The sequence below is a fragment of the Elephas maximus genome, chromosome 3, assembly GCF_024166365.1.
Source record: "Elephas maximus indicus isolate mEleMax1 chromosome 3, mEleMax1 primary haplotype, whole genome shotgun sequence".
Taxonomy (NCBI): Eukaryota; Metazoa; Chordata; class Mammalia; order Proboscidea; family Elephantidae; genus Elephas; species Elephas maximus.
Window position 1 is genome coordinate 183,337,875 of NC_064821.1, and position 12,530 is coordinate 183,350,404.

Genomic DNA, 12,530 nt, shown 5'->3' on the forward strand with positions numbered 1-12,530 from the left:
GTCGTTTCCAACTCATAGTGACCCTATGTACAACAGCATGAAATGCTGCCTAGTCCTGTACCATCTTCATAATTCTTGCTATGTTTGAGGCCACCGTTGCAGCCATGGTGTCAATCCATCTTGTTGAGGGTCTTCCTCACTTTCAATGACCCTCTACCAAGCATGATGTCCTTCTCCAGGGACTGGTCCCTCCTGATAACATGTCCAAGGTACATGAGACAAAGTTTTGCCATCCTTGTTTCTGAAGAGCATTCTGCCTGTGCCTCTTCCAAGACAGATTTGTTTGCTTTTCTGGCAGTCCATAGTACATTCAATATTCTTCGCCAACACCATAATCCAAAGGCGTCAATTCTTCGGTCTTCGTTATTCATTGTCAAGCTTTCATAGGCATATGAGATCGTGGAGAAGACCATGTCTTGGGTCAGGCACATCTTAGTCCTCAAAGTGACATCTTTGCCTTGTAACACTTTAAAGAGATCTTTTGCAGCACATTTGCCCAATGCAATGCGTCATTTGATTTCTTGACTGTTACGTCCATGGGTGTTAATTGTGGATCCAAGTAAAACGATTTCCTTGACAACTTCAATGTTTTCTCTGTTTATCATGATTTTTTTTTAAGTTACCAGTTACCTATTGTCTATTAAGTGTTTTTCCATTTCTGCCCTTCTCCTCCCTTGAAACCATCAAAGATTGTCTCTTTTTGTGTAAACATTTTCATGAGTTTTTATAATAGTGGTCTCATACAATATTTGTCCTTTTGTGATTGACTTATTTCACTCAGCATAATGCCCTCCAAGTTCATTCATGTTGTGAGATGCTTCAAAGATTCATCATTGTTCTTTATTGTTGTGAAGTACTCCATTGTGTGTATGTACCATAGTTTATTTATCCATTCGTCTGTTGATGGCCATGTAGGTTGTTTCCATCTTTTCGCTATTGTGAACAATGCTGCAGTGGACACGGGTGTGTATATGTCTATTCGTGTGACAATTCTTATTTCTCTAGGATATATTTCTAGGAGTGGGATTGCTGCATCATGTTATTTCTATTTCTAGCTTTCTAAGGAAGCGCCACATTGCTTTCCAAAATTGTTGTACCATTTTGCATTCCCACCAGCAGTGCTGAAGCCTCCCCAACATTTGTTACTTTCTGGTTTTTCTTTTTTTTTAATTTGTGCCGGTAATGCCGGGGTGAGATGGTATCTCATTGTGGTTTTTATTTGCATTTCTCTAATATCTAGTGATCACAACCGGTTCCTCACGTGTATTATAATGTTGTTTATTGGTCCAGTTGTAAGGATTTTTGTTTTCTTTATGTTGAGGTGTAATCCATAGTGAAGGCTGTAGTCTTTGATCTTCATCAGTAAGTGCTTCTTCAAGTCCTCTTTGCTTTCAGCAAACAAGGTTGTCTTATCTGCATATCACAGGTAGTTAATGAGTCTTCCTCCAAACCTGATGCGATGTTCTCCTGCATACAGTCCAGCTTCTCGGACTATTTGCTCAACATACAGATTGAATAAGCATGGTGAAAGGATACAACCCTGACTCACACCTTTTCTGATTTTAAACCACGCAGTATCCCCTTGTTCTGTCACAATGACTGCCTCATGATCTACGTACAGACTCTGCATGAGCACTGTTATGAATTGAATTGTGTCACCCCAAAAATGTGTGTCAACTTGGCTAGTCCAAGATTTCCAGTATTGTGTGATTATCCATCACGTTGTTATCTGATGTAATGTTCCTACATGTTGCAAATCCTATCTCTGATATTAATGAAATGGGGTTATCGGCAGTTATGTTAATGAGGCAGGACTCAATCTACAAGATTAGGTTGTGTCTTAAGCCGATCTCTTTTGAGATATGAAAGAGAGAAGTAAGCAGAGAGACATGGGGACTTCGCAACACCAAGAAACAAGATCCAGGAGAATAGTGCATCCTTTGAATCCGGGACCCATGCACTGAGAAGCTCCTCAACCAGGGAAGATTGATGGCCAGGACCTTCCCCCAGAGCTGAGAGAGAAAGCCTTCTCTTGGAGCCGGCGCCCCGAATTTGGACTTCTAGCCTCCTAGACTGTGAAAGAATAAATTTCTCTTTGTTAAAGCTATCCAGTTGTGGTATTTCTGTTATAGCAGCATTGGATGACTAAGACAACCACAATTAAGTATTCTGGAATTCCCATTCTCTGAAATGTTACCCATAATTTAGTATGATCCATACAGTAGAATGCCTTTGCATAGTTAATAAAACACGGGTCAATATTACTAATCACATGCAAATAAAATTTTGCTAAAGATCATTCAAAAGCGGTTGCAGCAGTTCGTTGACAGGGAACTGCCAGAAATTCAAGTCGGATTTAGAAGAGGATGTGGAATGAAGAATATCATTGCTGATGTCAGATGGATCTTGGCTGAAAGGGACTTATATTTAAAAAAAAAAAAAAAAAGCCAAACCCATTGCCATCAAGTCGATTCTGTCTCATACCAAACGTATAGGACAGGGTAGAGCTGCCCCATAGGGTTTCCGAAAAGCCACTGGTTGATTCAAACTGCTGACTTTTTGGTTAGCAGCCAAGCTCTTATCCACTGCACCACTAGGACTCCAAGACTTATAAAACCAAACCCCCTGCCATCGAGTAGATTCTGGCTCATAGTGACCCTACAGGACAGAGTAGCACTGCCCTATAGGGTTTCCGAGGAGTGTTTGGTAGATTCAAATTGCTGACCTTTTAGCAGCTGAGCTCTTAACCACTGTGCTACCAGGGCTCCCCAGGACTTAGATAGGGGCTGGGAATTCCAAACAGTTGGTTGCTTATGAGGTCACAGAAGAAATGGACCAATCAAGACTGGGGATAAGTCACAGAGCTTTTTTTCACTTGTTGGTCTCAAGAATTCTTTACTCATTTTTTCGAAATGAAATATATACACGTGCATATATATGAAATATTGTACATATTAATTTGAATATATATACACACATAGAGAGAAAATTCCAGACTTTTCTTTCCTATTATTTTTTAATTGTGTTGAAAATATACGTAGCAAAAGTTATGCCATTTTAACAACGTACATTTCATTAATATTGATTATATTCTTCAAGTTGTGCAACCATTCTTGCTGTCCTTTTCCAAATTATTCCACTACCTTTAATATAAACTCAATGCGCGTAAAAACTGTTTCTTTCCCCCTCCCTCCTACCCCTGGTAACTGTGAATAAGTTTTTTTCCTATATATTTGCTTATTTCCTGTAAGTGACATCATACAATACTTCTCCTCTTGGAACTGACTTATTTCCCTCAGGTTGATGTTCTCAGGGTCCATGTATGCTGTCGTATGAATCAGGAATTCTTTTTTTTTTTTTTGGCTGCATAATATTCCATTGGGAGTTCCTAGGTGGCACTCAACTACTAGCCAAAAGGTTGGTGGTTTGAACCCACCCAGAGGGGTCTTGAAGACAGTCCCAGCATCTGCTTCTGAAAGGTCACAGCCTTGAAAACCATATAGAGTAGTTCTACTCTGCACACATAGGGCTTCCATGAGTCTGAATGGACTTGACAGCAACTAACAACAATAGTGGAGCTTTGGTGGCACAGGGATTAAGAACTTGGCTGCTAACCAAAAAGTCAGCAGTTCAAGTCCACCGGCCGCTCCTTGGAAACCCTATGGGGCAGTTCTATCCTGTCCTATAGGGTCAGTATGAGTCAGCATCGACTTGACAGCAGTGGTTTTATGTTTGTTTGTTTTTTTTTTAACAGCAATAGAATTCCATTGCATGTATATACTACACTTTGTGTATCCATTCATCTGTTGGTGGACATTTTGGCTGTTTCCATCTTTTGGCTACTGTGAAAAGAGCTGCAGTGAACACTGGCTTGCAGGTTTCTGTTTGCATTCCTGACTTCACTTCTGAAATTGGGATTGCTGGGTCATATGGTAATTCTATGTTCAACTTTTTGAGTAACTGCCAAACTGTTTTCCACAGTGGCTATTCCATTTTGCACTCCCACCAGCAATAGACGAGGGTTCCAACTTCTCCCAATCCTCACCAATACCTGTTATTCTTTTTTTTTTTTTTAAATCATTCTAGTGGGGGTGAGTTGGTATCTCATTGTGGTTTTGATACGCATCTCCCCAAACGGCTAATGATGTTGGGCATCTTTTCATGTGCTTGCTGGTCATTTGAGTATCTTCTTTGGTGAAATGTCTATTCAAGTAATAAGTTACATTTTTAACACCTATAAAGCTGAGTGGAAGATAGTTTTCATCATGTTTCATTTTGATGTTACACTTTTGCCCTGTTTCTTTAGAGTAGATTCCTCCTTTCTACGAACCAGAGACTCACTATGTCCATTTCAGTACCTTTCAATGTAGAGTTTATAGCTCCGGGTCAAGAAAGCAAGTCATTTGTTCCTTTCTAACCTACCAATACTCTTGTGGGTCATGTCTCTCTTATTCAGCATGGGTAAAGGGAGCCTAGTGCTAGACATAACATGGGTACCTCAGGTGATGAAACCGAGATTTCTCCTACACATTTTTTTTTAAAAAACTTCTCATTTAAGAGTAATATGGATACAGAAAAGTGTGCAAATCATCAGTTTACACCTTTGTGACTGTTTGAAAATGGAATTCACCTATTTAATTAGAATCTAGATAAAAAAAACAGCGTTGTCAGTTCCCAACCCCTTCACCACCACTACCCCCTCGCCCCCCCGCCACCATTTCCCTTTACAATCACTTTCTCTGCAACTGGAACCACTATTCTGTCTACTAACAGCATAGATTAGCTTGCTTCTTTTTGAAAATTACTTAAATGGAATCACACAGTATTAAATTCCTTGTGTCTGCTTCCTTTGCTCAATTTTTTTGTGAGATGTGTCTATATCGATTACTTGTTGTTGCTGTTGCTAGGTGCCATCCAGTCAGTTCCGACTCATAGTGAACCTATGTACAACAGAACGAAACGCTGCCCAGTCCTGTGCTATCCTCAAAATCGTTGTTATGTTTGAGCCCATTGTTGCAGCCACTCTGTCAATTCATTTCATTGAGGGGCGTCCTTTTTTTAGCTGACTCTCTACCAAGCATGATGTCCTTCACCAGGGACTGATCCCTGCTGATAACATGTCCAAAGTATGTGAGACGAAGTCTCACCATCCTTGTTTCTAAGGAGCATTCTAGTTGTACTTCTTCCAAGACAGATTTGTTCCTTCTTCTGGCAGTCCATGGTATATTCAATACTCTTTGCCAAAACCATAAATCAAATGCATCAATTCTTCTTCGATCTTCCCTACTCACTGTCCAGCTTTCACATGCATATGAGGCTATTGAAAACACCATGGCTTGGGTCAGGTGTACCTTAGTCCTCAAAGTGACATCTTTACTTTTTAACACTTTAAAGAGGTCTTTTGTAGTAGATTTGCCCAATGCAATGCATCATTTGATTTCTTAACTGCTGTTTCCATGGGTGTTGACTGTGGATCCAAGTAAAATTAAATTTTTGACAATTTCCAATCTTTTCTCCACTTATCATGATGGTGTTTACTGGCCCAGTTGTGAGGATTTTTGTTTTCTTTTTGTTACTTAGTTATTCTAAATGCTGTGTAATTTGTTTATCCATTTTACCATTATGAGCATTTGAATACTTTTTTGTTTTGAGATGTTAAGAATAGTGCTACCTTAAACATTCTCCTTCAGGTCTTTTGACGAGTGTATGTATGCTTTGCTGTTGGATAAATACTTATATACGGAATTTCTGGCTTATAATATATGCATGTATTAGTGTTGGAAGATGAGCCCCTCAGGTTGGAAAATACTCCAGATACAACTGGGGAAGAGTTGCCTCCTCAAAGTGGAGTCAACCTTAATGATGTGGATGGAGTCAAGCTTTTGGGACCTTCATTTGCTGATGTGTCATGACTCAAAATGAGAAGAAACAGCGGCAAACATCCATTAGTAACAGGGAAGTGGAATGTATGAAGTATGAATTAGGAAAATCGTAAATCATCCAAAATGAAATGGAATGCATAAACATTGATATCCTAGGCACTAGTGAGCTAAAATGGACTGGTATTGGCCATTTTGAATTTTGGACAATCATATGGTACACTATGCTAGGAATGACAAATTGAAAAGAAATGGTGTTGCATTCATCATGAAAAAGAACATTTCAAGACCTATTCTGAATTACAATGCTGACAGCGATAGGAAAATATCTATACGCCTACAAGTACGACCAGGTAATACAACTATTATTGAAACTTACACACCAACCACTAAGGCCAAAGATGAAGAAACTGAAGATTTTTACCAACTTCTGCAATTTGAAATTGATTATACATGCATTGATCATTACCGGTGATTGGAACGCAAAAGTTGGAAACAAAGAAGAAGATTGGTAGTTGGAAAATATGGCCTTGGTGACAGAAATGATGCCAGAGATGGCATGATAGAACTTTGCAAGAACAATGACTTCTTCATTGCAAATACCTTTTTTCAACAACATAAACCGGGACTATACACATGGACTTCACCTAACCGAATACACAGGAATCAAATCAACTACATCTGTGGAAAGAAACAATGGAAAAGCTCAATATCATCAATCGGAACAAGGCCGGGGGCTGACTGGGGACCAGAGCATCAATTGCTCATATGCAAGTTCAAGTTGAAACTGAAGAAAATTAGAACATGTCCACAAGAGCCGAAGTATGACTTTGAGTATATCCCACCTGAATTTAGGGACCATCTCAAGAACAGATTTGACACATTGAACATCAATGACCAAAGAACAGATGAGTGGTGGAATGATATCAAGGACATCATACATGAGAAAGCAAGAGGCCATTAGAAAGACAGGAAAGAAAGAAAGGACCTAAATGGATGTCAGAAGAGACTCTGAAACTTGCTCTGGAACATCAAGTAGCTAAAGCCCAGGGAAGAAATAATGAAGTAAAAGAGCTGAACAGAAGATTTCAAAGGATGGCTCAAGAAGACAAAGTAAAGTATTATAATGACCTGTGCAAAGACCTGGAGCTAGAAAACCAAAAGGAAGAACATGCTCAGCATTTCTCAAGCTGAAAGAACTGAAGAAAAAATTCAAGCTTCAAGTTGCAATATTGAAGGATTCTACGAGGAAAATATTAAATGGCACAGGAAGCATCACAAGAATATAGAAGGAATACACAAAAAGAATTGGTCGATGTTCAGCCTTTTCAGGAGGTCGCATATGATCAGGAACCGATGGTACTGAAGGAAGAAGCCCAGCTGCACTGAAGACACTGGTGAAAAACAAGGCTGTAGGAATTGATAGAAAATCAACTGAGATGTTTCAACAAATGGATGTGTTCACTCGTCTATGCCAAGAAATTTGGAAGACAGCTACCTGGCCAACTGACTAGAAGAGATTCATATTTGTGCCCATTCCGAAGAAAGGCGATACAACAGAATGGGGAAATTATTGACAATATCATTAATATCACATACAAGCAGAACTGGCTGATCATTCAAAAGTGGTTGCAGCAATGGAACAACAGGGAACTGCCAGAAACACAAGCCAGATTCAGAAGAGGATGTGGAATGAAGGATATCATTGCTGACATCAGATGGATCCTGGCTGAAAGCAGAGAATACCAGAAGGATGTTTACCTGTGATTTATTTACTATGTGAAGGCATTCGACTGTGTGGATCTAACAAATTATGGATATCATTGCAAAGAATGGGAATTCCAGAGCACTTAATTATCCTCACAAGGGACCTGTACATAGACCAAGGGGTAGTCATTCAAACAGAACAAGGGGATACTCTGTGGTTTAAAATCAGGAAAGTTGTGCATCAGGGTTGTTTCCTTTGACCATACCTACTCTGTACATTGAGCAAATAATTTGAGAAGCTGGACTATATCAAGAAGAACCAGGCATCAGGATTGGAGGAAGACTCATTAATAACCTGTGTTATGCAGATGACACAACTTTGCTTGCTGGAAATGAAGAGGACTTGAAGCATTTACTGATGAAGATCAAAGACTACAGCCCTCAGTATGGATTATACTTCAACATAAAGAAAACAAAAATCCTCACAACTGGACCAGTAAGCAACACCATGATAAACGGAGAAGAGATTGAAGTTGTCAAAGATTTAATTTACTTGGATACACAATCAATGCTCATGGAAGTAGTCAAGAAATCAAAAGATGCATTGCATTGGGCAAATCTGCTACAAAAGACCTCTTTAAAGCGCACCTGACCAATGCTATGGTGTTTTCAATTGCCTCATATGCATGCAAAAGCTGGACAATGAATAAGGAAGATCGAAGAAGAATTGATGCCTTTGAATTGTGGTGTTGGCAAAGAATATTGAATATACCCTGCACTGCCAAAAGAATGAACAAATCTGTTTTGGAAGAAGTACAACCAAAATGCACATTAGAAGCAAGGATGGTGAGACTTCGTCTCACATACTTTGGACACATTTTCAGGAGGGACCAGTCCCTGAAGAAGGACATCACGCTTGGTAAAGTAGAGGGGCATTGAAAAAGAGGAAGATCCCCAACGACATGGATTAACACAGTGGCTGCAACAATGGGCTCAAGGATAACAATGACTGTGAGGATGGTGGAGGACCTGGCCATGTTTTGTTCTGTTGTACATAGGTTCATTATGAGTGGAAACTGACTCGACTGCACCTAATAAGGACAATATATGAATATTTATAATTTCTGTATATACTGCAGTTTTACCAATTTACACACCCACCAGCAGAGGATGAGAGTTCTCCTTCCTCTCTAATACCTAGTATTATCTGTTAAATTTGTCCCTTCTGTGGGTGTGCAGTGATGTGGCACTGTGATTTTAACTGGAACTTCCTTGAGGTCTAACAAAGCAGAGCACCTTCTCATATGTTTGTTGTCCACTTCCTTTTCTGTGACACGCCTGTTCAAGTTTTTGTCCTCTTTTCTATTTGGTTCCCTGCTTTTTTTCTAATTTGTTAGTAGGTATTCTTTATGTTTCAGATAAGATTTCTTGGTTGGATACAGCCCTGCATGCACTTCCTGTTTGTCCCACCCACCCCTATTTACTCTCTGATGCCACCTCCTACGTTCTAACTTAATGATGATTCCTTTTTAGCCACTGGACTCTTGCTCTTGGAACATGCCAGATGCACTCCCATCTCAGGGCTCTGTGCCAGCTCCTAATTCTGTCTGGAATGTTCTTCCTTCAGAGAGTCACATAGCTCCCTTCCCCACATCCTTCAAGTCTTTGCTCCAATGTCATCTTCATAGTGAGGTCTCACCTGCAACTTCTTTGTATAAAGGGTGGTAGTTTCCCAAATAGTCCAACATACCACGACCCTTCAATTCGACTACTCCACTACAAGGAATTTATCACAATGAATCAAAATGTAAGTCAGTGAAATAAATACAATCCAAAGGAGGAGAAACAAAGACTACTTGTTCAAAGATTTCTATAGCAAGGGAGTCAGCCACCATTACTTGCATTTGGCAGAATCTCCAAAGCAGGCAGGGGGTAGGGAAAGTTTATAGTAAAAATGGGAAGGCTTCAGGAATACCGATACACATTGTTAGCCAGCAGTCACCTTTATTCCCCGCTCCACTGGGACAGTGGACCCTGGATCTATGAGGTGTCTTGGGAGGGTGGCTCAGGGCTGGGACACTTTCCGTGACAAAGGTTTTTGTCAGCCCCCCCACCCCACGCCCACTTCAGCTTCTCCCCTCTTCTCTTCTCCTTCCCCTCTAAGTCAATCACCAGAGTTGGTCCACCCCTGGCCTCAGACCTTGGATTTGATCCCTGGGAAGCTGTAGGATGAGCAAGGGTCAGCCTTGAGCAGGTGGGGATGGTGGCTGCTCTGTGGCTGTACAAGTGAGGGTGAGGGGCTCTGAACTCCCTCCACACAGAACTCTTTGCCCTCCCTTCTTCCCCAAAGCTGGGCATTTCCTTCCACAAGCTGCTGTGCAAGTGGTTATTTGCCCCTTCTCAAGAGTCTGTGCCATGGCCTCTCCATCTTCCTCTCAGACAGAAGGAGGGGCTGACCCAGACCTGGTAATGGGGAATGAAATACAGGGGACTTTGGCTCTTCCAACCCCCCAGGTGGCTGATTAGGCTACTCTTCTCCCTAGTGACAGGGACTCTGAGCACTCTGTTCTAGGTGAGCCTTTGAAACCCCCGCCCTGCCATCCATCTCCCCACTTCTTCCCCTTTCTTGGAGTTGATCTGGGCACCAGTTGACTCCACAGCAGTGACTGCCTCCACCCCAACTAGCTGTCTCAGCTCTAGTCCTTGCTGTCCCATTCCTTAGCCCTGGACCCCCAGGCAGATAAAGGCCTCCCCCCACCCCTCAAGTCTCTCCTCCTGTCCTGTGGAACAGCCATCCTGCTCCTAGGGGCCCAGGAGGAGGACATGGTTTGGTTGCCTAAATGGTTTGGGGGCCCAGAGCACCCTAGCGAGGTGGTTCCTGTCTCCCCAACATTCGTCCTGTACTGTTTCCCCTACAGATCAAAGTCATAATGAAAGAAATGTCTGGGAAACAAACAGTTGTTGTCAAGTGGATTCTCACTCCTGGTGACCCCATATGTCGCAGAGCAAAATTATTCCATATGGTTTTCTTGAGTGTAATCTTTATTGAAGTAGATCGACAGGCTTTTCTTCTAGGGCACCTCTGGATGGGTTCTAACCTCCAATCTTTAGATTTGTAGTCAAACATAAACATTTGTGTCACACAGGGACCTAAAGAATGTTTTGAGGGAAAAATATCTTCAGGACCTTTGTTGTTGTTGTCGTTAGGTGCTGTTGAGTTGGCTGACTCACTGTGACCCTATGTATAACAGAACGAAACGTTGCCTGGTCTTGTGCCATCCACATAATAGTTGCTATGTTTGAGCCCATTGTTGCAGCCACTGTATCAATTCATCTCATTGAGGGTCTTCCCCTCTTTCACTGAATCTACTTTACCAAACATGATGTCCTTCTCTAGGAATTGGTCCCTCTGATAACATGTGCAAAGTACCTCTCACCATCCTAGCCTTTTAAGGGCATTCTGGCTGTACTTTTTCCAAGACAGATTTGTTCGTTCTCCTGGCAGACCATGGTATGTTCAATATTCAGGCCCCTGTAAAGACTTTTAATCTGAGAGAAGTAGGGTGGCATTGGAGGATTTTAACAGAGAAATAACGTGATGTGACTTATGTTTTAACAGGATCACTGTGTTTTGAGAAAGTGTAGGTGAACAAGGGCAGGAATCAGGTAGACACTAGGAAATATTGCCATAATCCCAGTGAGTGGTGATGGTAGCTTGGTCATGGCAGCAAGCGTGGGAAGAGGACAGTGTATCTGTGGCTGGCAACTTTTATCTGCTCAATTAACAACCAGTTGTCGGATTTACGGTAGACCTCCAACAGGGCTCTCTCTGCCTCCCAGGCTCAATGTGGCTTCACATCCTCTTCTCCTACCTTCTTCTCTCAGGCCTTCTCCTCCAGCTTATACCAGAAGATTTGACTAGCAGTGGTAAAGGGAGTGATATAAGATTTAACTTAATAAATATCAAACTAAAAGAGATACTACAGAAGAAGATAAGGCCATCAATTCATGTATTCTTCACCAACACTACAATTCAAAGGTGTCAATTCTCCGTTGGTTTTCCTTATTCGTTATCCAGCTTTTGCATGCATATGAGGCAACTGAAAACATCAAGGCTTAGGTCAGGTACACCTTAGTCTTCAAGGTGACATCTTTGCTTTTTAACACTTAAAGAAGTCTTTTGCAGCAGATTTACCCAATGCAATGTGTCTTTTGATTTCTTGACTACTGCTTCCATGGGTGTTGACTGTGTACCCAAGTAAAATGAAATCTTTGACAACTTCAATCTTTTCTCCATTTATCACAATGTTGCTTATTAGTTCAGTTGTGAGGATTTTTGTTTTATGTTGAGGTGTAATCCATACTGAAGACTGTGGTCTTTGATATTCATTAGTAAGTGCTTCAAGTCCTCTTCATTTTCAGCAAGCAAGGTTGTGTCATCTGAATAATGCAGGTTGTTAAAGAGTCTTCCTCCAAACCCAATGCCCCATTTTTCTTCATATAGTCCAGCTTCTCGGATTATTTGCTCAGCATACAGCCTGAATAAGTATGGTGAAAGGAAACAACCCTGATGCACACTTTTCCTGACTTTAAACCATCCAGTATCTCCTTGTTCTGTTGGAATGACTGCCTCTTGATCTATGTAAAGGTTCCTCATGAGCACAATTAAGTGTTCTGCAATTCCCATTCTTCTCAACATTATCTATAATTTGTTATGATCCACACAGTTGAATGCCTTTTCATAGTCAATAAAACACAGGTAAATATCTTTCTGGTATTCTCTGCTTTCAGCCAGGATCCATATATCCCTGGTTCCACATCCTCTTCTGAATCCAGCTTGCATTTCTAGCAGTTCCCTGTCGATATACTATTCGAATAGAGAACTAGGTTTTATGAAACACAGCTGGAATCAATGTCCACGACCCCATAGCACAACTCATCTAA